General features: G+C 44.7%; 1 protein-coding gene across 1 annotated transcript in view; it reads right to left on the reverse strand.

Moving 5' to 3' along the window:
• Positions 1-545: 545 nt before the first annotated feature.
• The window catches only part of LOC119920819, a 189,351-nt gene continuing 163,804 nt past the window's right edge, over positions 546-26,092 (reverse strand). Inside the window, exon 8 of the mRNA XM_038741042.1 lies at positions 546-749. The gene's annotated coding sequence lies outside the window, so the exon portion shown is untranslated. The remainder of the gene's footprint in view (positions 750-26,092) is intronic.

The raw sequence follows: 26,092 nt of genomic DNA on the forward strand, positions 1-26,092 counted from the left end.
CATATGTACTATTTGCAATTGCTCTGGGGCAAAACGTTTATGTTTGATTAACTCGGTTTTAAAACAGACCATCCATGGAAGCACTAATTCCAGTGGATTTATCTGTCACGTCAGTAGCATCAGATAAATACTGGAGCTACTCGGTAGACTGCATAATGCCTAGATCTGTAGTGGAGTGGTTGGGGTGGTGGGGGTGGGGAAGAATATGCCATTTTGGATGCAATTTTGATTTGGTATGATCCCACTCAAGGATGAGTACTTGAGGGAGCAAGGATCATTCCACATGACTGCTTTCACATTCAGTTCGAGGAAGAGACAAAATCTATATTCTGACTCCAACCAATTATGTTATCACTTCAGGTTTTTTTTAAGTTTTAAATACTTTCCAGTAGGAAAATTTCAAAAAATGTAGTCTTGAGAGGAGCCAAGGACTGCTGCTGTGCCTTAACCCAGAAAGAAACTGAAGGATGCATTTGAATGAATTACAAAATGTATTATGCGCTGAAAATCAGCTTTAAAAATGCACATTAATTTTTGCTGCTCTTAAATACTTTGGTTGCTGAGAAACTGCTTGCCTCTATCATGGAAATAGCTCTTCAGATGCAATTTAGTCCCTGATAGTTTTTAAAAAGACTCCCAAGCCAAACAGCTCAGATGGAAAAGGTGGCTCACTCTAGAGTTTTCAACAGGAGACGGCAATCATCTTGTCCCATTCCAGATCCGCTTGGCCCAGCTATGTTACATTTCCTCTGTTGGAAGAGAACAGGTGGCAAGATTTGAAAGAAGAGTCAGAAGATAATGGCATGAAGGGGGCTGGTTTTGAGGACTCCTATGGGCTCCCTGTTGTGATCTGGTCTAATTAACCTGAATGCCCCCCTACCCCGGTGTTTAGCAGGACATTCAGTACATTGCCAGTACTAAATAAATACCATAACTCTTACTTCTGGGTATTCCATTTGGTAGAGAGCAGGAAAGAGAACAGAGAGGTGGTACAACTCCAGACCCACGTGGCTCAGTGGAAAGAGCCCAGGCTTGGGAGTCAGCAGTCATGAGTTCAAATCCCATCTCCACCACTTATCAGCTGTGTAACTTTGGTCAAGTCACTTCACTTCTCTGTGCGTCAGTTACCTCATCTGTAAAATGGGGATTGAGACTGTGAGCCCCACGTGGTACAACCTGATTACCTTGTATCCCCCCCAGCGCTTAGAACAATGCTTTGCACATGGTAAGTGCTTAACAAATATCATTATCATTATTATTGTGATGGCTTGACCTGGAAATGGGGCTCAAACTGATGGCTAATAGTTGACAATTGGAAGATCTGTAGATTTCATTTACCCAGGTGAGACTTGCCCTAACCTATGCAGACATGGGGAGGGAGGGAATAGAAGTGAGATATATGTGTCCCTAACCTCCAGGAGTTTATAGTTTAACAGATGGAGACACTCAAGCTACATGAAATACTGGATTCCCCCAAAGAGCTGGTCAGAGGAAAGACATAGAATTCATCCACTCCCTCCCCAGCTCTTTGGCCTGGCCCTAAAGCAATGCAGAACTGGTCTAACTTCATTGACCTGGATGAAGGTCAATGACATCTCCACCCTTCTCACTTCTCTCCCCCTGAACTCCCCCTCCCCCTCTCCTTCAGTGCTAGCCCCTCTCTTAAATTAAAGTTTCTCAGCAGGAGGATTGGGCACCCTGGGGTTTAGGCAGCTGCTGAATTTAACCCCACTGGGCATGTCAAGGAGAAAGGAGTTTGCTGCAAGTTGCCTGGAGAGCTGATTTTCAAAGAGGTCCTGAGGGTGGCCACGCGATCAATATGATTGTCCAACAGAACAGAAGTTCAGGAGTCACACACAGTAGGGGGAAAAAAACCTCCCCTGTTTACTTATTAACCAGTGTGTGAACAAGGATGGCGGTAGAAATAGATAGAGGACATCATGGAATTTAAAGAAATGACTTTTTTGTTAATGGGAATTTTATGCACAACTGTGCCCGGGCTTTGGAAAGCTATTTGTGCAGCTGAGAGGTGCAAATGGGAAACTACCCACTTGAAATCAAGACAACAGAATGAAATCCATTTGTTGTTTTGAAGACTGAGCGAGCCTTTCATCTAGAGGGTGGGAGGAATTAGGCCAGGGGCTGAACTCCAAAGGAAGCTGCTTTTTAGATTTTGGTTCTTGAGGAACTAGCCTCTTTGTGATGCCCTCTATGCTCATGCGTTCATTCTCCAATGGCACTTTCCCCTCTGCCTCAAAAAATGATGATAATGATAACAATACTAACTTTTGTCTAGCACTCACTATGTGCCCAGCAATGTCCTATACCCGGCAAAGATATCAGATAATCAAGTCAGATCCTATCCTTCTCTCCCATGGGGCTCACAGTCTAAGCAGGTCGGAGGACAGGTATTTAACTCCCATTTTCCCAAGCTAGCTCTCTTCCTCCCTTCAAGGCCCTACTGAGAGCTCACCTCCTCCAGGAGGCCTTCCCAGACTGAGCCCCCTCCTTCCTCTCCCCCTCCTTCCCTTCTCCATCCCCCCGCCTTACCTCCTTCCCTTCCCCACAGCACCTGTATATATATATATATGTTTGTACGTATTTATTACTCTATTTATTTTACTTGTACATATTTATTCTATTTATTTTATTTTGTTACTATGTTTTGTTTTGTTCTCTGTCTCCCCCTTCTAGACTGTGAGCCCACTGTTGGGTAGGGACCGTCTCTATATGTTGCCAACTTGTACTTCCCAAGCGCTTAGTCCAGTGCTTTGCACACAGTAAGCGCTCAATAAATACGATTGAATGAATGAATGAATTTTACAGATGAGGAAACTGAGGCACAGACAAGTTAAATGACTTGCCAGAGGTTACACATCAAGCCAGTGGCAGGGATTAGAACACCTGAGTGTCCAGACTCCGAGGCCTGCCCTCTCTCCCCTTGGTCACACTGGTTCTCATCCAAGTGCCCCTCTCCTTCCCCGGCCCTCACTCCACCATCCTGCTACTGCCCTATCTCCCCAGAGCAGCCAGGCATCGGGCATCGTGCCAGAGACGGAATGCTTGTTTTTGCATAGTAAGTGTCAGAAGCCAAAGGTCGAGCGGAGCTCAGCATATAAAAGCAGCCAAGGGAAAAACGTGAGAGGGAAACGTGTCAGGGAGTCATTGTAATACACGATCAACTAGGCTTCTGTGATATGCCCTGCTGGGTAACATTTAAAGTTCATAATGTAAGAGATAACAATTTATTAATAGCAAAGATAAATTGTTTATTAATAAGAGAACACCTTGATCATTATTTATCATTCATTTTAATGCAATCTAAAGCTGAGGGGAGGCCATCAGTTTAGTGCTTATGGATGGAAAATATTAAATCTGTTTGCATTTTCATTTCCAGCAGGAAGTCTGGGTTACAGTGTTTCTCTCTCTATTTGGTGTAAGCCTTCTGGAAGATGGACCAAAGAGAAATCCACAAGGAGGTGATGGAAAAAGAGGAAAGGGGAGCGAGAGGGGTTTGATTTCTGACATCGAGTCAGTCTGGCTTAGTGATGGACACCAACTCCACTTTGTTGACCTTACTGGCCCCAATGGAGAGCAATGATATCACCTGGGGAAGACTTAGCAGTTCTGAAGAAAGGCAGTTGCTGGCAGCTGCCCTGGCTTCGAACCCGGGTACCATTTTGGTCTCCACCCAACCACCTCACGAGGGCACCCCTATGGCTGAGCCTGGCTAAGGAGGCTGGAGGGAGGAAGGGATGGAGTAAGGGAAGGAAGGGCCATCGTTGGCCTGGGCCAGAAGGGACAGGAACAGGTTAGGGAGAGGTGACACCCAGGGAAAGTAGCAAAGGTTCAAAACCTGGAAGTGGTTCTGAATGTACTAGGACCCTCAGAGCTTTGAAGAACGCAGTTAGAAGGGTTTTCAAGATCAGCATGCAGCTGTACAAAAATAGATCTGTGCCACAAGATTGCCATGCCAGCAGAAATAGCTGAAAGAAATCCAAGTACTGCCAAGGTGCCACAGACTCCAATCCACCTGCTTCCTTATCCGGGAGTGACTGACAGCAGTTGCTACACAGGAGTGGTCGAGTACATAATCGTATGATGCTCACTATATGGGAGTGGGGGTACAGGGGTTGGAGGAGTCTCTTTGGAGTTTCCCATTCCTTGGTCTGCCAGGTCACCATATTAGATAAATTGGCATTTATTTCTAATTTCTTTTCACATCTTTCCAAAATTTAAAATGGCATATTGAGTCTCTCTGCAGAAAGAGGAGAGCAGAGAGAAAAGGGAGAAAGAATGTTTAAGCCCTTACTCTAATAATTGCAGCATTTGTTAAGTGTTTACTATGTGCCAAGCACTGTACTAAGCACTGGGATTGATACAAGATAATTAGGTCTGACACAGTCACTGTCTAAGGGAAACAAAGAATAAGTATTTCATCTCCATTTTATAGATGAGGAAACAGAGGCACAGAGAAGTTAAGTGATTTGCCCAAGGTTACAGAACAGACGAGTTGCGGATCAAGGATTAGAATCCAGGGTCCCCTAGCACCTGAGCCTGCAGTCTTTCCACTAGCCAAGCACTGTGCTAAGCACAATCGTAGATGGTTTTAATTCTGGCACCGACATACGTCTCCTAAATGACCTTGGTTAAATCACTTCATTTCTTTCATTCCTCTGAGCCTCGGTGACTTCATCTGTAAACTGGGGATTAGCACTGTGAACTTCATGTGGGACAAGAACTTGTGTCCAACCTGATTAGAGTGAATCTTCTCCAACACTTACTACAGTGCTTGGAAAATAGTAAGCACATTAAATACCAAAAAAAGGTACACACTTCCTGCAGCTTCCAGTGCCCATCGATTCAGGCATGCTGAGAAACTCCTCGCCTCCCTCTCTGTCAGTCCCAGAATGTTCCTTTACTATTTCGGCCCAGCTCTAGGAAGACCTGATTCATCATCATATTAATTGGGATTATGTTAATAAATTGCTTCTGTCTTCATGGTGATTGCACAAACAGTCCAACGGTGGTTTGGAATCGGCTCAGAGTAAGCCGGTGGCAAATTTAGGTGTTAATTGAAATTCTCTAATAAAAACCTGGAGCTCCATTTTATGTAATAGCCATGAAAGCGGATTTTTCCTGGGAATACTATTAGTTCATTTCAGACAATGCCAAAGCATCTTTCCCTCATTAAAAGGGAGAGGGGTGTCTGCTTTACCTCAGTGGTCCCTGGGAGGGGCCATGAAGCTCTGTTGTGTTCTAGGAAAACGTGGCTGAAACAAGAGTTACTGCTAGGGGCTTGCCCAGTTCCATAGCTTCCTGGGCGAACATTGGTTTGTTTCCTTGTTGGAGATGGTATGCCGAGGCCCCTAGTACAGGGTAGTACCCTCATTTCCATTTCACGTCAGATGGTTGCAGGCCAGAAACAAGGGGACGGGCTTTCAGTGTCACCAAGGAATGCTTTGGCTGATGCCGATGAGCCTGCTATTCATCCCAGATATTTCTCCCCTTACTGGGTCCAGTGGCCAGCCATCAGTCCGCTTTTGTTTTCCAAAATGGTCTCCACAAATGAATGTAGAAAGAAGCTGTGGGAAAATTTCAGTGACCAAAATCGTCGCCAGGATATAGGACTGGTGAAATGGTACCCCAAATTGAAAAGAACAAACCAGCTTATGCTTTCCCCTGATATCTCTTCTTATGACCTGCTCTCCCTCTGAACAAGTAACTACAGGCATTAGCTGCCTCTAGACTTAAGCTCACTGTGAGCAGGGACGGCCACTGTTTATTGTTGTATTGTACTTTCCCAAGCACTTAGTTCAGTGCTCTGCACACAGTCAGTACTCAATAAATACGATTGAATGAATGAATTAGTTGATGAAATCCCTCTTGGATGCTGATCTCCAAGAAAAATCAGGCAGGCATAAAATGGGTCCTGCCCTTGTTTTTCTGAGGATGTTTACCTATACACATGAGCTTCACTATACTGGGTGCTACTTGAGAACAGGGATAAAGTAGTTTTTTTCTTTAACCCATTTCCCCTACCCACACTCCCCTCTGCATCACTTATACATTTGGCTGTGCATTCCTCAAGCACTTTTGTCCAAATCCTTGTACTTTACTATCTCCCTATCTGTATTTTATTTCAACGTCTGTCTCTCCCTATATTCTGTAAACTCCTCGTGGTCAGGGATTGTGTCTACCAACTCTATTGTATTGTACTTGCCCTAGAGCATAGTACAGTGTTCTTCATACAGTAAGGACTCAATAAATACTATTGAGTGATTGATTCTCTATAGCTCCTAGGTCGTTACTTCATTCTATACAAGAAGCCACCAATACATTTTGTGGACAATGGTGATGATCAGAAAAATGATGTTTTTTTGCGATGTAGATCATGTCTATAATCCAGGACCACGCACTCTGGATCACTCATACTGCGATATGTGTGTCTGGATGCCTGTATTATTATTGCTTATTTGAAACTGTAAATTCCTGGAGGGCAGAGGAACACTATCTAATTTTTATTGTTCAACATCCACTTCAAATTCATATACGCTCTAAAAAATAAGCGAATGATTGCTAGCACAGAATAAGGGTGAACTTCTTGGCAATAATAATAACATTAATACCTCTAGAATCTGCACAGAGCTAATCTTTTGAAAAGCACTTTTCCATCAGTTATCACATTTTATTCTCACATCATTCCTGCAAAATAGGGAAAGGTAGCTCTTATTACCACCATTTTACAGGTGAGGAAACTGAGGCATAGGTAGGTTACATGACCTGCCTCAGATTCAGTGGCAGGCCAGTGACAGAGCTGGGAATAGACTCAGATCTGAATCCCAGATACATGCTCTCTCACACTATAAAATAAGAGGGTGCTCTCCTTATGGACATGAAACCCATCTTGTGCTTCTGTTAGACTTCCCCAAGGGCTTTGTATAGGGCAGTGCACTCACTGGGGATTCCATAAACATCATCATTACTATCCTGTTGGCCATTTTCCTTTTCCAAGCAGGTCCCAGGTTTGGGCCTGAGCCTGGCTCTGAGGAACAGACCATGGGCAGTGCCCCATGTTTCCATGTACACCCTGCACTGGTACCCAAAGTGGCACTGGGGAGCTTGTCTAACACCTTAGTATCAGTTGGGAAAATGGGGGTTCAGGATTATTTTATTGCTCTAGCCGATCGTCAGAGCTCTTTCTGGAAGGGGAGGCTTTGCTTTTGCCAATCACGGATGGAATGGATTTCCAGATGGCTTTCAATCCAGACAACATCCATGGGGTGGAACGCTGCCTTCAAACCTCCAGAGTTGTCCCTGAATCCTGCCCAAATGATTCCATACTCAGAAGGTGAGGATTCCTGGGGAGAAGAATTGTTATTCTTCCCATGGTTTCTCACTAGGACCTAAAAAGAAGCCAGGGCTTAAAAGAGGAGACCCCAGGATTACAATGACTCTCCATGAATGAAAAAGGACACTGCTATGAAGGTGCTCACCACAGAAGCATAGCAGCTGGTAATGGTATTTATTGGATTTAGGCCACTTCGTGAGAGGCACTGCACTAAGCACTTGGGAAAGCCCAACAGAAGGAGCCCTCTGCCATCAGCCAGAAGCAGCTGACTGCCCTCTGGGAAAGTAGGCCTTCCTGTGGGAATTTTCCTGCCAACTAGGCCTACCCACTTTAAAAAATGCATTTATCTCAAGTGCGGGGGGGAGGGACAAAAGAAATTGGGAGAGAAAGATGCTCCTGAACACTCTTTGAAGTACACGGTCAAATTATTAAAAGGGAAACAGGCACTCAAAAGAAAGATTGACTTCCAGGCAGGGAAGCCGGAAGCTTCTCTCTTGCAAAGGTCAAAAAGCATCCAGTTGAGTCATCTCTTGGAAAAAGCTTCTTGAAGGCACTTCAACTAATGCTTTTTAGCAGTTCTTCCCCGAGTCTAGGACATGGAGCACAGTCAGAAAGTGACAGCTCCTGCCGAAATCAAATGCTAATAATAATAATAATAATAATATAATAGTACCTTGAATTTATAGAAGACAATTTACCAAAGGACTTTCAAACCATTTATCTCATTTTGTTCTTATAGCATCCCTAGGGAATATGGTGGGGGGAGTATGATCAACTCTCATTCCAAGCTCTTAGTACAGTGCCCTGCAGACAGGAAGTGCTTAATAAATACGACAACGAATAAATGCATAGATAAGGAAATTACAACGCAGAGATGAACTCCCTGAAGTCACAGAACAGTTAGAACCAGGACTATAAACCCGGGTTTCTACATCCCCAACACCAATACCATTCCCAGGAAGAGAAGAAAGCCAGAGCAGGATAAACTTTAAAAGTTCAGGAAATCATAAAATCCTGCATTTGGGTTTGGCCTTCCCCTGAAATGAGTGGAAGGGAAAGAGGGTGGAGGTGCTTTATTGAGATGAGATAACAAAATGAACCATTTGCTAATGTCTTTTCTGCTCTTAGGATCCAAGTTTCAAGCATGGTCCCAGTACAGCTCTTGTTGGCCCTTGAAGAGCAGGGCAGAATGGGTGAGGACCACATCTCTCCCCATCTTTAGAGTATCCTAATATCCCACTGCCCCCTGGAGGCCATCCTTGCTTCATTTTTCTACTCTCCAGTCCATTTCCTCCCACCCATATCATTGTACATATTCTGCTATTTAAGCACTTATTGCTTCTCCTATCCACCTTTTCATTTTCTTCTGCTTCCTATCTGTAAATTGCTTTGTGTCTGCACCTGCTGCTAGATCATAAGCTCCTTAAGGGTAGGGATTGTGTCTTTTACCTCTACAGTACTCCCCACGCCCCACCCTCTAATTTAATTTAATGATGGCATTGGTTAAGCGCTTACTATGTGCAAAGCACTGTTCTAAGCGCTGGGGGGGATACAAGGTGATCACGTTGTCCCACGTGGGGCTCACAGTCTTAATCCCCATTTTACAGAGGAGGTAACAGGCACAGAGAAGTTAAGTGACTTGCCCAAGGTCACACAGTAGACACGGGGGGAAGCCGGGATTAGAACCCATGACCTCTGTCTCCCAACCCCGTGCTCTTTCCACTGAGCTACACTCCTTCCCTAATAGAGAACTTAATAGAGTGCTCTGCGTATAGCATTAATTGATTCTTACTGCTTTATTGTGTCTTGCTTCCAGGGTTTTCTTCCAAGCGCTTTGTGCAGTGCTTCAAACTCAGGAACTGGGTAGGGTCTAATTAGCCTGTATTTACCCCATCACTTAGTTCAGCACTTGGCACAAAGCAATAAATAGCACATTTATGGTTATTATTACATCAGCTTCTAATTTACACCTGAAAATTGCTTCTGAGTCAAATGGTCCAGAAGCCCCAACCTACCCCACTACTTTATAGGAGGGCCATGCCCTGCCCGGGAGGGAACCAAAAGAAGCTAAATTTGAGATGTCAGGACAGGCCTGACTCCACAAGAAGAAGCCTGAAAAACTCTCTTTATCAGTACCTTACATCAGTTCATTGTTTTTAATTGTTGTTGCCTGGAATGTAGTTTCCAAATGAATCTCGGGTGAATTATGTCCTTGTCCTTTAGAACCAAAGGATCTGGAAACCCAGGCACATTTTCCAGACCAGAATAAATGAGGAAATTCATTGACCACTATGCCACTGCTCTACATTCGTTCAAAAAGCTTGTCTCATTCCAGAAAAAGATGGAGCAATCCTCCTCAGCATATCTGTTCTCCATGTGTCGTGCAGTTAAAGCTGCTTGTTTTATGGAAACAAACAAGTTTTTGCTCCTTTTTGGCTCTGTGCAGCCCCAGGAAGAGCCAGGCTGAATCCCTCTCTACCTCATGAGTCATCCACAAATCTGCCAGCTAAATTCTGGCTACAGACACTTTGTTTCGAGGGGATGAGGTACAGAGCTGAGAGAGAACATGTTCTTTCTCAGATCCGAGACTGTTTCTAGCATGATAAGCAAAAAAAAAAAAACTGTTATGACTTTAAAAATGGATGGAATTTGATATGGATTTCAAAGAGACAGAATAAATATTGAACATCCTAGTGTTACTTTTTTTTCAGAATTGCAGTTCTGATGATAATGCCAGTCATGGTGCATTTTGGTGTGTTCTCTTCATTTTTCCCCACCTGTAACCGATCACGGAAATGGCTAACCTTCTAAATTAGTGTGGTTAATGTTAGGGAAGGCTAGGTGTTTAAATATATGGTAAAGACCATTGATGGTTTTACTTATTCAGTATAGTCCTATGCTGGGCACTTTGAAAAATAGATAAAAAAAATTATCAACCAATCAATTGATGGTATTTATTGCTCAGAGCACCACTGTACTAAATGCTACAGCTGGCAGACATGTATCTGCCCTCAAGGAAAAATAGAATTATGAAGGAAATTATAAGGCACATTCACTACTTTTATGGATTTTACAACCTAAATCTAACAGTGATGCTAAGAATTTGGGTTTTTTGAATGGGCAAAATGTTTTCAGGAAGATTAAGAGGGGAATGACATCAGTTTCTGATATGGATGACAATGCCCCTTTTAATAGCTTCTCAAAAGATGCTGCTAACAATTTCTTAATCTTCACAGCCCTTTGTTGGGGTCATTAGGGAGCAAGCAAATCTCACTTTACACACACACACACACACACACACACACACAGAGAGTTATCTATCATATTAGAAGAATAGAGGGGGTCAGGAAACTTGCCCTTAACTTGGTGGCAAAGTCAAGGCCCAGAATTTAGATCTCTAGATGATGTCTTTTTTTTAACAACGTCTTAATTGGCTTCTTGTTCCACCAAATACCAATCAATTGTACTTATTGGGAGCATACTGGATGCAGAGCATGGAGTATACTCTGAACCTACAGAATGTCCAGATGACTGTGGTTTCCCCAAGATTCACCATTCCTAAAGCATTTAATGCACCACCCTAACCTGGGGTCATGATCAGACTAGGCTTAGCCTGCCCCATCTGTAAAACAGGAGATGTCTCAACCATGGAATTTCCCAGGAATATAATAAGGCTTTGCAAAATGCTTAAGGGAGTTTCAGATCCATAGCCCCCGAAAGTGTACATCTGTCAATAAATAGCATTTACTAAGCACTTACTCTATTTAGAGCACTGAATCAAGTGTGTGCGAGAGTTAGTAGACATGATTCCTGCCTCAAGGAGCTTACAGTCTACTGGTGGGGACAAACACTAAAATAGGTTACAGGTAGGGGGAAGCAGGAGAGTTTAAAGATATATACATAAGTGCTGTGGAAAGGGGGAAGAGGGAAGGGAAGTATCAAAGTGTTTAGTGGGAGAAGAGGAGAGGGATTTCCTAAGTGTTTAGTGGAGAAAAATAGGGTTGGAAGATGAAAGATTAGTCAGAGAAGGCTCCCTGGAGGAGATGTGATTTTATTAGGATTTGAAGATGGGGAGAGCAGTGTTATGCTGGATATGAAGGGGGAGGATATTCCGGGCAGGTTGGAGGGCATGATCCAGGGGTCAATGAAGAGAGAAATGACAGCAAGGCATGGATTTAAACAGCTGCCTCACCCTGACTAGGAACAGGATGCATTTATTATTGTGAATGAGCATATACGGAGGATCAAACAATGTGTTCATCTTGACCAGAGCTAAGAATCATACTTAGTAATCACTGACCTGGTAGTTTAATTCCCAGGGAGGAAATCTAAGACATTTCCTAACATTTAGCTGAAATTTCCTTTTTGCTGGTTTAATCCAAATGCTCTTATTCCCACTGCAAACTGGGAAATTTCCTATTTGCAGCATCAGCTGCTCAGTCATTGGATTTCTGTGCTGTAAAATCACAGCTGTTCAACCTTACCTTTCCCCTGCCTACCAGCTTTGAGACTGGCCCAGATTACCCTTTCACTTTTCACAGAAGCCAAAGTTTCCTCATTAGGCTCCCTTTTTGTAGCCCTCAAAACAAGTTTCTCCTTCTGTCAGAGTCCCACATTATCAGCTTCTTCTGTATTCTGTCTTGATATTTCCTCTACAGTGAGGGCTCTCCTCTGGCTGCCCCTATCTTTCAAACTAGCATTTCCCCTCACCACAAATCCCCTCCCTTGTGTCCTTGACTTAACTCCCCTCTCACTCCCCTCCCCCTTAATCTTCTTTTGTATATTCTGGCTGTCTGGGACACTTTCTCCTCTCTCCTCTCCCTTCTCCCCCAAATATGCCCCATAGCATTTGGAGAAGCTCTATTTGATTCACAAAGGAACTGTTTTGGCCATTCATTAGTCAATTTCCCCAAAGACAAGATGCTGTTGCTTTATCATCTGCAGGGACAAATCCTCTAGAAGGTCATCTACCCAAGCCATATCTTGTCTCTTCTAGACACTCAGTTCACTACTTTTGCTCTACATTATGTTTCTCTCCTTATCTTTTCTTCCTTTCTTTGTTCTTTCCAGAACTCCTGCATTAAAGGTTCATTTAGAAGGAACACTCATGTCTCTAATGTATTTTCTTCATAATAGAAAATCAAAATGCCGAGTTTGCTTTCAATTATTACACAAGCATACCCTGGGAAGTCCCTGTGAGATTATTTCATCCCCATGTGTTTCTTAGTCAATAGACACAAAGGACAAGACCCCCAGATGATGTGATGAACTCTTGGAGAAGAGATGAAATCACAGGGACAAAAGACTTCATCTTTGAAGGTCAATTAATCAAATACTATTTAGTGCCTATGGTGTGAAGAATACTGCAGTAAGCTTTGGGAAGAGGAAATAAAAGGTAGAAGACAATCCCTGCCCCACATGGAGTTTATAATCTAATTGAGGTGCTTTTGGCCAAATTAAAAACAAAAAAAAATTGTGCGATTAATACATTCTTCACTGTACTTGAAGCTTGTTCCTGAGTGATAATGGACAAGCTGAATAAAAACTCGGGGAGTTTGTCACAATACTGAACCCATGCCCATCTAAATAATAATTGCTAAGCATTTACTATGTGCTAAACACTGGGGTAGATACAAGATAATCATATAGGCTAATCTCATTCATTTATTCAATTGTATTTATTGAGCGCTTATTGTGTGGAGAGCACTGTACTAGGTGCTTGGAAAGTACAATTCAGCAATAAAGAGAGACAATCCCAGCCCACATCGGGCTTACAGTCCAGAAGGGGGGAGGCAGACAACAAAACAAGTAAACAGGCATTAATATAAATAGAATTATAGATACATACATATATAAATAAGTGCTCTGGGGCCAGGGGGAGAAGAGCAAAGGGAGCGAGTAGAGGTGACACGGAAGGGAAGGAGAGCTAAGGAAAAGGGGAGCTCAGTCTGGGCTTAGTCTCCCTGTCCCATGGGGTTTATAGTCCAAATAGGAGGGGCAATAGTTCTTGAATCCCCATTTCACAGACAAGGAAACTGAGGCACAGAGAAATCCCTATTTTCTAAGTTTAAAGAGGTAAGGAAGCAGGGTGCAAGCAACCAGAACTTGGCCTTGGCATCAGATAGATTTGGAATGGACAGGCAGGTTTAGAATACCCAAAACTCTGTACCACATTTGTTTTCATGGATATCTCAAAATGGGCAACCTTGCCTTCTGTTTGACCTTGGAGAGGTCACTTAACTTGCCCATGCCTAGTTCTCTCATCTGAAAGATTAGGATTAAATGTCTGTATTCCCTCCCCTCTAATTGGACTGTGAGCCCCATGTGGGACAGAGACTGTGTACAATCTGATTATCTTTTATGTACCCCAGCGCTTAGCAGTTTCACACATACTAAGCACTTAACCAATCCATCATTTATTATTACAATAAGACATGGATGATAAGCAGTGTGCCACTGAAGAGTTTACAGTCAGAGTTTACCAGCTCAGTCAGAAGGACCTGGGTTCTAATCCCAACTCTGCCACTTGTCTGCTGTGTGACCATGGGCAAGTCACTTAACTTCGCTGTGTTTAAATTCCTTATTGCAAAACGGGGATTAAGACTGTATACCCCATGTGGGACATGGACTGTGTCTAACCTGATTAGCTTGCATCTAGCCAGCGATGAGTACAGTGCCTACTAAGTGCTTAAAAAATACCATTAAAAGGCCCTCAATATCTCAAAGAACATGGGAAATGGTATGTATATAAAAACACTGGAGGGTAAATTAGTCAGTAACAGATAACTACATGAGAGAGGTGAGGTGGTTGAGGGGAAGGTGAATCTGAGATTAAGTGGGATAATGGGGAAGGCCAGTCCTAACACAGTATCCCTCTTCTACTCATGCACAGAAATTCAAGTTGTGCTCAACTTTAAAAGTTTACACATTACTGCGAGAGGCCTGAATTCAGAGTTGCTTTGAGAAAAAGATCATCTTTTCTTTTCTCCTCATTTATGAAATTGCTTCCTCCTAGTTTTTTCCCCTTCAGGTCTAAGGTTTTGACCTGAATAGTTTTCCTTCCATCCAGCCTCTGGTTAAAAGCGAAGTCATCAATAATTTTAGAAGGAGTCTGTTTGCCGGCGCCCACTGAGATAATCTAGTTCGAAGATTCTGATTGATTTGTGTCTAAACAGAAATGCACACTGCATCAGCTGGGTCCGTGAGCTTGCTTGAAAGGTATGAAGTCCTGAGCCTCATTAGTGTCTCCAGCTTTTCTTCTATTTGTTGTTTCACACATTTTTGTAAGCTGTCTGCCTCTAATAAATGAAATTATCTTCGTGCTGTAAAATGCTCCCCCAAGCAATCAGAGAAATATTGCTTGTAGTCTCCAAGCTTGGGCATCATCAGGACCACTGGCACATAAGCAAGATGGAATGAGTTTTATGCTAGGCTGACAGCTGATGAGAATCTAAGAACCAGACATACAGGCTGGCATAAGAACCCGGAGGCCAGACCAGCGCAAGACCAGGGGAACTGGGTTTGAATGTGGTCTCTGGGAGATATGCTCTGGCCTCACGGAACCAAAAAAGCTGGGGATCACATCTACCCACTCCAAGAACATTTCTCGTCCCACTTCAGGCCCTGATAATCATGCAGGTAACTGAAGCCTTATTGAAGGCACATCTCCAAGAGGCTTCCCTGACTAACCCTTGCACTTGGATTTGCATCCTTTATCCACCCCTCCCTCAGCCCCACAGCACTTAGGTACATATATGTAATTTATTTATATTAATGTCTGTTTCCCCCTGTAGACTGTAAACTCGCTGTGGGCAGGGAACCTGTCCACCAGCTCTGTTACATTGTACTCTCCCAAGTGCTCAGTACAGTGCTCTGCACACAGTAAGTGCTCAATAAATACAACTGATTGCTTGGAATTTTAGCCACTGCAAAGTCTAATTGTGACAAAGTTATAGGGCCCCAACCTGGGAGTCTGGTTTCTCTCGACTGTGCTATACACTGGCCTTGAGATCCTGGACAAGTCAATTCTGCTTTGCCACCTTGAGTTCCTCCTGCAGGCATCACCAGTTTAGTTCTTGGGCCAGGCCTGGAAGCTGGGGTTGGCCTAAAATGACTCTAATGTGGGGTGTACAGAGTTGAGTTCTTGAGTGGAAAGGGACTTCAGATAAGGATAAGATTGGGTCCATCCTGGGAAGCTGATGCTGCTGTCTTGCTACATCTTGAGATTTTGGGTCTTGGCTAATTTTGCCTAAACCAAGCCCCTTGGATTGGGTCAGGACAGGGCCAGTTTGACTCTCCTCCTGAGGGTTAGGTTGGGTCCTGAGAGTCCCCAGAGGGTCTTTAGGTTCTGGGATCTCTCCAGGGGTCTGACTAGGGTGCTTCTGAAAACCTCCCTTCACAGGACCCCTTCTGGTGACTGAATCCACAGGACCATGATTGATATCACTGATTGATCGAATTATTGATGACTCAGAACCCATCCTGTCACCCTGGGGGTCCTTGGAGCTCTGATGGCTCCACCAGTCTGACCCTCTGATATCCACAGTGCCCAGGTGGATGCCTGTTGTTCCCCCCCATACCACCCACATCACGAAAGAACTGGAGCCAGGTGCTGCCAGGGCCCCTATTTCTGGCTCCTGGACAGCAGTTTGACATGGGATTGAACTTCACACTGGGAATGGCTTTTCAATCTTGGATGACAGATTACTATACAAACACCCAAACTGTAGTTGAAGGAGTGGAGCTCCTTGGTAGGCAAACTAAGATGAGATCTGTGCATGTTTTAGTTTGGAGCCAGCTATGACCTTTAGGAAGAAGGAACTGTTGGATCCACCAATACTGAGAGATTGTTTCCAGTTTCCCAGGGTGGGGGAATTTTGCGGGGGAGGAAAAAAAAACCAACTGGCAGGCGCTTTTGCTAGCTCTGTCCTTGGTTGCATTTTATTGCTGAGATTATTTTACCAACAAGAGAAAGATAATTGTGGGGGTGGGCGGATGCTAAGGCGACCATTGTCCTATTAAAAGAAGTCAAAGAAGGAAGAAGTGAAGGCCTCCTCAAGTTCCTGATGGACCTGGCAAAATCTAACAGGATAAAGTAAACCCACTACACTCAGCCCTCTTCTATCCTGGGGTAGCACAGGGACCCCAGAGTGTCTCTGGATTAGGGGTGCAGACACAAAGTTTCCTTGCAGCTGTAGTAGCAGCACAGAAACTCACTTATCCAAGAAATCTTGTTATCTGGACTTGCTCAGGCTAAGCCTGAGTAAAACCCTTGTCAACCTTGACATATTCCTGCCCTGCTCACTCCACCTCCCTGCTAGCACCACAACCTGGCTCTCTCCAGAGCACTCCGCAAAGACTGTCGATCTCTCCAGAGGAGGCCTCGTAATCTCTCTCTCTCCTGACTCAGAGGGAGTGGTGGAGGAATGTACACTATCCTCACCCACCCAATGCCACATGGGACCCTCTCACCCTCTCCTTCTCTCACTCCGCATGGTCTGCCTCCCATTACCCAAGGCAATTACTAGTTCCAGTCACTGACCGCCCTCGGACTCATCACTGTATTTCTGGATGAGTTTATTGCCGCTTTTGCCTTCATCCTCTCAGGCCCAAGGCCAGCCGGGACTGATAATAGGAGACGTCAGCATCCGCACCGATGTTACAGTCAACCCCATAGTCTCTTGCTTCCACAGATGACTCAATTCTGCTGGTCTCAAGCTCCAGCCCAACTCAGCCACACCCAAACACTGACACACGGAGGGTCTCATTCCTACTACTACTACTACTACTAATAATAATGATGGCATTTATTAAGCACTTACTATGTACAAAGCACTGTTTTAAGCGCTGGGGAGGTTACAAGGTGATCAGGTTGTCCCACAGGGGGCTCACGGTCTTAATTCCCATTTTACAAATGAGGTAACTAAGGCACAGAGAAGTTAAGTGACTTGCCCAAAGTCACACAGCTGAAAATTGGCAGAGCCGGGGATTTGAACCCATGGCCTCTGACTCCAAAGCCTGTGCTCCTTCCACTGAGCCACATATTCTGCCCTCCAACCTCTGATACCATCTGCTGGCCAAGGCCAAGGAGATAAAAGTCAGGGTTGTGGGGTCAGAGTGGGCACACAAGATTACTGAATTGGGTGATGTAGGGCTGAGCCAGAGCATCCTAGGAGTTAGGGTGAAATAGCACCCTTTTTCCTAGCACATATTAGCGGAAAGGACATGGGACAGAGTCAGAAGACCCAAGTTCTAATCCAGTTTAATGTCACCAGTCTGTAGCATGACCACGGACAAGTCACGTGGCTTCTCCGGGCCTGTTTCCTCATCTATAAAATGGAAATAAGGTACCTGACCTCTATTCCTAAGACTGTGAGCCTCATATGGGACAGGGACGATGTCTGCCCTAATTATCTTGTGTCTTTCGCAGTGCTTGGCACATAATAATGGCTCAACAGATACCATAACTTGACTGGCTCAGGTATTAAGCACGTCATATCCTGTTTTGAATCTTTAGTCTGAGGGATTAATGGATTTTGAAATAGGATGACTGCAAAGACACTGCAAAAATCCCACCAACCCATCTCCCCAAGGTGAATGGGATCACCGAACTCAGAAGGCCAGGTAGGACCCTTAAAGGCCTGAGTCAAATGAACAATGAAAAAGATGCATTTGAGAGAGGCTCGAGAGGGCTCCAGACCGTTAGCTCCCTGGGCCTTGGTGTGCTGGTAAATTCTCCAGCATGAATTATGGATCAGTAAAGCAGAAGCATTACTGATCAGCAAATTAGAACAAAGTAGGAAATAAAAAAAGAAGAGGAGAGGTCCGGATGGGATTTTGCCAGGCGAATTAAGAACACCAAGGCCGAAGTCCGTGGGCCAGTGCTAATTGCCTCAAAGAGCTCATTACATTTAAGTGAGTTTCCAGAAGACTGAGAGCAAGTGAACCTCACTTCCAATACGCAAGAAGGGACCATGGTCCAACTCGAGTGAGCACATTATGACGTCCCATTAGTAGCTTGACATCAGGAATATGTTCGGTAATTGAAAGCAAAGATGACAAGTGAGAATTCAAGTTGAAGGAGGAAACGGGGCCTCTCAATTTAGGAAGTGACAGGAAGTGGCTGCCATCTCTGTTGACGGCACTACCATCCTTCCCGTCTCACAAGCCCGCAACCTTGGTGTCATCCTCGACTCCGCTCTCTCATTCACCCCTTACATCCAAGCCATCACCAAAACCTGCCGGTCTCAGCTCCGCAACATTGCCAAGATCCGCCCTTTCCTCTCCATCCAAACTGCTACCCTGCTCATTCAAGCTCTCATCCTATCCCGTCTGGACTACTGCACCAGCCTTCTCTCTGATCTCCCATCCTCGTGTCTCTCTCCACTTCAATCCATACTTCATGCTGCTGCCCAGATTATCTTTGTCCAGAAATGCTCTGGGCATATTACTCCCCTCCTCAAAAATCTCCAGTGGCTACCAATCAATCTGCGCATCAGGCAGAAACTCCTCACCCTGGGCTTCAAGGCTCTCCATCACCTCGCCCCCTCCTACCTCACCTCCCTTCTCTCCTTCTACTGCCCAGCCCGCAACCTCCGCTCCTCCACCGCTAATCTCCTCACTGTACCTCGTTCTCGCCTGTCCCGCCGTTGACCCCCAGCCCACGTCATCCCCCGGGCCTGGAATGCCCTCCCTCTGCCCCTCCGCCAAGCTAGCTCTCTTCCTCCCTTCAAGGCCCTGCTGAGAGCTCACCTCCTCCAGGAGGCCTTCCCAGACTGAGCCCCTTCCTTCCTCTCCCCCTCGTCCCCCTCTCCATCCCCCCATCTTACCTCCTTCCCTTCCCCACAACACCTGTATATATGTATATATGGTTGTACATATTTATTACTCTATTTATTTATTTATTTATTTTACTTGTACATTTCTATCCTATTTATTTTATTTTGTTGGTATGTTTGGTTCTGTTCTCTGTCTCCCCCTTTTAGACTGTGAGCCCACTGTTGGGTAGGGACTGTCTCTATGTGTTGCCAATTTGTACTTCCCAAGCGCTTAGTACAGTGCTCTGCACATAGTAAGCGCTCAATAAATACGATTGATTGATTGATTGATTGATTGCCAGGGGAAGTTCTCCTTAGCATGCTTAGCAGAATGCCCGAGAAGGAACGTTTTTGAGGGAGTGGCAGAACCCGTTGAAGAATTTTTGTTGTTGACTTTTAGTCTTTGGTATTTGTTAAGTACTTACTTTGTGCCAAGCACTGCACTAAGCACTGCAGAAGATACAAGATAATCAGGTCAGACACAGCCCCTGTTCCCCACAGGGCTCACAGTCCTGAGGGGTAGGAGAGCAGGCACTGAATCCCCCTTTTACAGATGAGGAAACAGATATAAAAGACTTGCCCAAGGTCATACAGCAGACAAGTGGAGGAGCCAGGATTAGAATAATTTTAATCACTGTATTTGTTAAGCACTTATGTGCCAAGCACTGCTGTAAGCACTGGGGAAGATACAAGGCAATCAGGTCAGGCACAGTTCCTGTCCCACATGGGGCTCACAGTCTTAATCCCCGTTTTATAGATGAGGTAACGGAGGCACAGAGAAGTGAAAATGACTTGCCCAAGGCCACACAGCAAACATGTGGCAGGGCCACGATTAGAACCCACATCCAGAACCAAGTCCTCTGATTCCCAGGTCCACGCTCTTTTTGCTAGACCATACTGCTTCTGGAATTTTCATGTGTCCTTTTGTGGGCACAAGATGGTGGGGTCTGACAGATATGGAGGTGGTTTGGTCAGCAAGGGGATTGTCCCCTGGGACTTGGACCCCACTTCCAGGCCTAGAATTGTTGGAGGTCCATCTAGGGGCTTCCTCTGTGCATCTCCCCAAATTCCTTGCAAGGTGGAGAATTCCCCCCAGGGGCCAAATCTCCCTTCTCCTCTGATGGGTGGGGTCACTGGGCCAAGCCTGTTAAGAAGTCTCCCCTCTGCCTCCCTCACTCCCCCACCCCACCAAGGGTGAGAAGACCCTTGACATCATGGAGATATCCAGCATTTTGCCAGGCAATGGTAAAAGGGCCCTCAGTATCTCCACTGGTTTCACAAAAGGAATGAATCTCCCCACAACACAGTTATAAGGCCTTAGGCATTCTTAGAGAAAATAGAATCTTATCTTTAATTATTGGATCTGATATTATCAATTAAAGGATAGATGCTTCCATTGAGAACAGTGGAGTAGCTTCTAAACCTGAATGAAGGATTTGACTCTAGCGATTGTGGATTATGGAGAGTCAATCAATCGGAGGTATTTATTGAGCGATTACTTTATGCAGAACCCTATACTAAACTCTCAGGAGTGTACCACAGAGTTATTAGACTCTGTGTCTCAAAGAGCTTCCAATCTAGCAGATTGGTAGCTGCCGCAGTCTTCACTACCAATGACAGCCAGCTGTTTTGGGGGATTCCTGCTGGCCTGTCCACCTCACACAATGCCTTAAGGGGTTCAAAAGTCGGTAACACGATAGTACACTGTTAACTCATTGTGCAGGGAAAGTGTATGCTAATGCCAATTCTGTTGTATTGTACTCTCCCAAGTGCTTAATATAGTGCTCTACACACAGTAAGCACTCAATAAATATGACTGATTGACTGACAGATAGCCAGGTGTAGAACTATGTCTCCTGCTCTTTCCACTGAACCAACAGCCAGACTGTCAGATAATTATTGCACACCCAGGTGACAAATTGACATAAAATGCTAAAAATATGCATCAATAATTTACCTAAAAGGGGCCTTGCTGGCTCAACTTTTCCCTGCCCTCTCCCTGCCTTTTAATAAACTCTACTAGCTCCAGCATGGCTTGCTTTCATGCCAATGTCCCCACTATATTTGCCAGCACTACTCTGGTCAACACTACATCCTGGCTATTACTAATCTCTTTCAATGCTGCCGACAGAGTCTTTCTATTCCAAAAAAGATTCAAGTCACTGGCGGCCAGGCACTACAATGAGCCAGGTGAACACAGAGGGCTGCATGTGAACAAAGATTTAGATTTGCTGTTTACTATCGCTGAGATGACACCTGGCAAATGCAATTTAATGCTGACAATTTCAAATACACACTGATACAAAAGAAAAAAAAACCCTGAGAGAAATGCCCCCCACTTCTGTGTGCAAGTACATTATGAATGAGATTGGATTGGATCAAAAGTCTTTAAAAAGCACCCTGCAGTAATGGAGCTGTCTTCCCTAACGATGTTTCACAATGGGGAGAAGCAATTTAAATAGCTGGCGGCTCGGGTCGGTGGTGGGAGAAGAGAGAGAAAACTATAACCCTAGAGAAAGGGAAAGAGCAGCACCTGTAGGAAGAGTATTTGCCTGGCATATCCAAGCACAAGAAATACACAGAAGGTCTCTATTTTTAGATTTTTGGAGTCCTGAAACTGAAAGGGACTTCTAAAAGGCTTCAGGTTCTTCTGCCTATTTCCTAAACACTCAAACACATGGCCCCTTTTGCAAAATTTCATCCTATGGACAACTCACGCTGTCCTCTTCTGATTCGTAAGAGTTGTTTTCTTCAATAACGTGACTCACATTGATGGAAGAACACTCTAACTCCTTAATCATAGCCTAGTCAAAGTGGGTACTGAAAACCCACTTCATGGCCAAACATAGTATTTCCATCTATTCCCTAACTCTGAATTATGGTGCATTTGTCCATTTACATTTACTGCTTACCCCTGTTAGATTATAAGCTCTTCCAGGATGGGGACAAAATCTTTTATTTCTTTGTGTTCTCCACGTGCCTACAACAGTGCACAAATAAGATACTCAAGAAAGACGGTTCATACAGATGTTGAGGCTGGAAGAGTGTAAAACGTAAAGATGTAAAGGAAGAGCATGAGATATAAAATGTGTCACCGATATCGGGTAAGATCGATGGTCCAGTCCACCCATGCTAGCATTCTATCTCAGACACTTGCACTAAAAGTTGTTTGGAGGAACCAGATGAGGGTTGCCTTCCTTGACGTGCAACTGCACAGTTAGGGAGGTGCCTTTTTAGCACTCCTCTAACTTTTCCCTCTAATAACCTCACTGGCCCTCTCCTCCAAGAATTTAGCCAAGTTGCTCTTGGTCTTTGTCTCCTCACATAAGAGATGAGGGGAAAAAACCCAGTGGTTCATTCTCCTATTGTTGTCATGGAGATGTTATCTTTTGGTGGCAAAACATTTCACTGGCAACAGCAGCAATCGAGAACTCTATCTTTGCAGATTTGTATACAGAGTAGGCACTGACTTGGTGCCATTTTATGAAAAACACATTTTGAGGGGAAGGGGCTGATGGAGAGAGATTGACGCCCACTCTCTGGGCTGAGCAACTAGGTCCAGAATTAAAGAAAGTCTTTGGTGGGGTACTTTTTTCATTTCATTAAAAAAAAATTAGTTGTTAAGAGGACCAGATCACAGGTCTCACAGGCCAAGCAAATAGGCACAGACCTCAGGGCCCAAGTCAAAAGGAAGCTAGCCTTGGTCTAACAGAAATCAGCCCATAGGCAAGGAAGAAATCAAACAAAAATGGAAAATACAATCCCACCAGGGCCATTAGTTGCATCTCATGCCCACTACACTTATTCTTTACACTAAAGCAACATTGGACAGAAGGTGGACTGCTTGTTGTTGGCTAACAAGTGTGGGCTGTGGACAATAAATATGATTCTGATTTGGTTTGCAAATTACATTTCATAAAGGCTGCACTGCCAACCCCTTCACAGCCTGATGGAGGAAATTATGGCAGGAAACCGAGAGGCAGGCAGCCACCATTTTTTCCACCTTTATAAGGGATGGAGAGTTCGGCAGGCAGACAGAAGGACCATAGCGGGCAGCCGGAATTGTTTAAGACAAGACTCCCCTTCGCCGTGGGTGGAGGGGGGAGGGAGGTGGGAGGCGTGGTGGGAAGTTGAGCAGGGACTTGTTGGCAGTTGAATAGGAGAGGCAGAAAGGAGACTGGAAGATAAAGCTGGTGGCAAACATGATGAAAAGTCAGAAATGTCAGCGAGAGAAAAAGGGTCTCACATCAGCGTCAATTCATTCTCCTATCATTGCCTCTTATCTCTGAACTCAGAGTCGGCCAGTGGAAGGACAGGGACCACGCCTGCTTGGAAGCTGCTCTGGGCTGATAGAGGATCCCGTGGCATTATACAAAGCTGCCTCCCATTCTAGGCTCAAAATGACAATCCTCCTTTGCTCTGTCAGTTGATTGCAAGCACAAACCCCAAATTCCTGTGCAGGTGCAAGCTGAACTCCTGGATGCCCCAGGAGGAGGACTCAGAGACCCCAGGGTTAATCATAGGGAGAGGATGGAGGGAGGAGGGGGAGAAAGGATGGGGAGGGGGGAGGGAGAGAGAGAGAGAATGAAATTAAATGTGGAAAGACAGGCTTGAGAGCACTGGTATCAGCTATTTTTTTTGTAGAGACCATATTTCGATGTGATGCTATTGAACCTTCCCATTTAATGACCCCTATAATACTCTGCTATCAGGCGGTGCCATCTGTATTTGGGCAAATGTGCACACGGTTCTGTTTACTCAGCATAAATTATCTTTATTTAAGGTTTAGTGGAAGATACATCTATTTGGGCATCTGTACTTAACTGATTACAGGCCATAGTGGCTGCATCAGTCCTTCATGGTGCTTGCCAGCTGCCGGGAAATGATAAGAGCTCAACATATGTTAGAAGCAACAATCACAGGCGAGCGGTACAACTTGTTTTTAATATAGCCAAGCCAGAAATTAATTCAAAAATAAGGAGCTTCCCCACTCCCTCCCTTCACCTAATGCATTCACTCCACTGGGACTGAAGCGTGTGAGCCAGGAAAATCCGCCTTTCCAGAGTGCTGGAACTTTGGGATGATAAAATGGAAACGTTCTCTGCACACAGCTTCCCGAGATACGACAACATAGCTTTAGATGGTTGCTGCCATCTAGAGATGGGAATTAGCACCCATGCGCATCGAAAGGCCTAGAGATTAGGAGGGTGTAAAGGAAAGAAGGAAGAGGAAGGTAAAAGGTGGAGGCAGAGGGAATCAATTTTTTTTTTAAAAAAAAGGTAGATGCAGAAGCAGACCTCAAAAGCCCCACTACCAGATAAAAATGTTCCTTGGCCCCATGATTCTGAATGTCTTGCACACTAATCGAGACAAAAGACCGTTAGGAAGGAGGAAATTCCTATCATCAGCCAATTTGAAGTTCGTTTGAACGCCAACTTGCAAAAACTAAATAAGAACCACAAAGGAGCTTAACCAACGTCCTCCTGAGGGCTGGCATACATTCTGGAAGGAGGAAGGAGACACGGGATTCCTAGATTATGGATGGGGAAACTGAGGCCCGGGGCAACGTAAGCCTTTAGTGTGGTGTGAACGACAATACATCTTGTTGCAGGGTCACACAGCCAGTCAGTGCAGATATGAGAATGGAACCAGAACAGGAGGCCTTACTGGCTGCTTTGGCCTCTGAGGGGTGGGCTCCTCCCCACTAATCACTTCAACACCCAGCCGAACATTTTGTATTTGTGAGGTATCTTCAGTGCAAGGAGCAGAAAGTGGCTTAAACAAGAGTCTCACTGCCTCAGCTCTAAATTTTCACTGCCAGAGACAAGATACACACAGGTACAAGACATTCTCTCTCAAAAACAATCACTCTCACTGCCTTAAGCCCTGTGTCCTGCCCCCCACCCCCACCCCCTGCCTTCTCCACCCCTTCTGGCCAACAGGAGAGTCATTTAATGGGAAACCAAACTAGCCTGGAGCCAATAGCCCCAGGGACTCACCCCAGAGGGTCGAGATTTAGGGTGGGACTATGACATCATCACTTACTCAGTAAAATGACCCTCCTCTCAGCCCCACTGCCTCCATCTCTGTGGTACAGCTCTGGTTGAGGGGACTTGATGAACAGGAAGAAAGGAATTATTCGACTGCCTATGCTGCCATCCAGATAATCATCTCAAAGTGGCATGTAGTGACTGCTCTTGGTGTCTTGGGCTCTGCACTGAGCAACTCCACTTCATTTCAATTCTTGCACATTTCACTACTGAAGGGAGAAATTGACTTTTTATTGCTGCTGAAACAAGCCTTGCCAGCTAAATTAGGGTGAAATCACATACCAGTCTATTTAGCAACATTTCATTCATTCATTCATTCAATAGTATTTATTGAGTGCTTACTGTGCGCAGAGCACTGTACTAAGCGCTTGGGAAGTACAAATCAGCAACATATAGAGACGGTCCCTATGCAGGGACAATAAATATCAAATCTAATCATTGCTAAAGTGTTTTGTTGAAATATCAAAGTGTTGATTTTTTTTTTTTAATGAGCAGACACTCAAGAGAAATCCTGAGCTCCCTTCAGGGGTGAGGACAGACACTTTCCTCACTGTCCCTTTAAAGCCTAGAAATCTTTGGTCCTTATACTTCCCAACATTTCAAAAAACTATGTGAATATGGGTGTACAAGATGCTTTGTCACTGTCTGAACTGTAGCTTATGAGGTTGTAATGGACTGGAAACAGGCTGCAGGAAAAACTTGGCTGGTAGGGTTAAGGCCTGGGACTCCTAAGCAGAGCTGCACTACAGGTGAAGTTGTAGCAGTCTGCTCCCTAATGGGAAGTATTAAGCCCACTCTATGGAAAACACCCTGGCTTTCTGTGGTACAGGGAAGTAGCTGCTTCCTAGGAAAGAACCAAGGCCTAGGGGAAAGAA

The sequence above is a fragment of the Tachyglossus aculeatus genome (assembly GCF_015852505.1).
Source record: "Tachyglossus aculeatus isolate mTacAcu1 chromosome 12 unlocalized genomic scaffold, mTacAcu1.pri SUPER_6_unloc_1, whole genome shotgun sequence".
NCBI classification, from domain to species: Eukaryota; Metazoa; Chordata; class Mammalia; order Monotremata; family Tachyglossidae; genus Tachyglossus; species Tachyglossus aculeatus.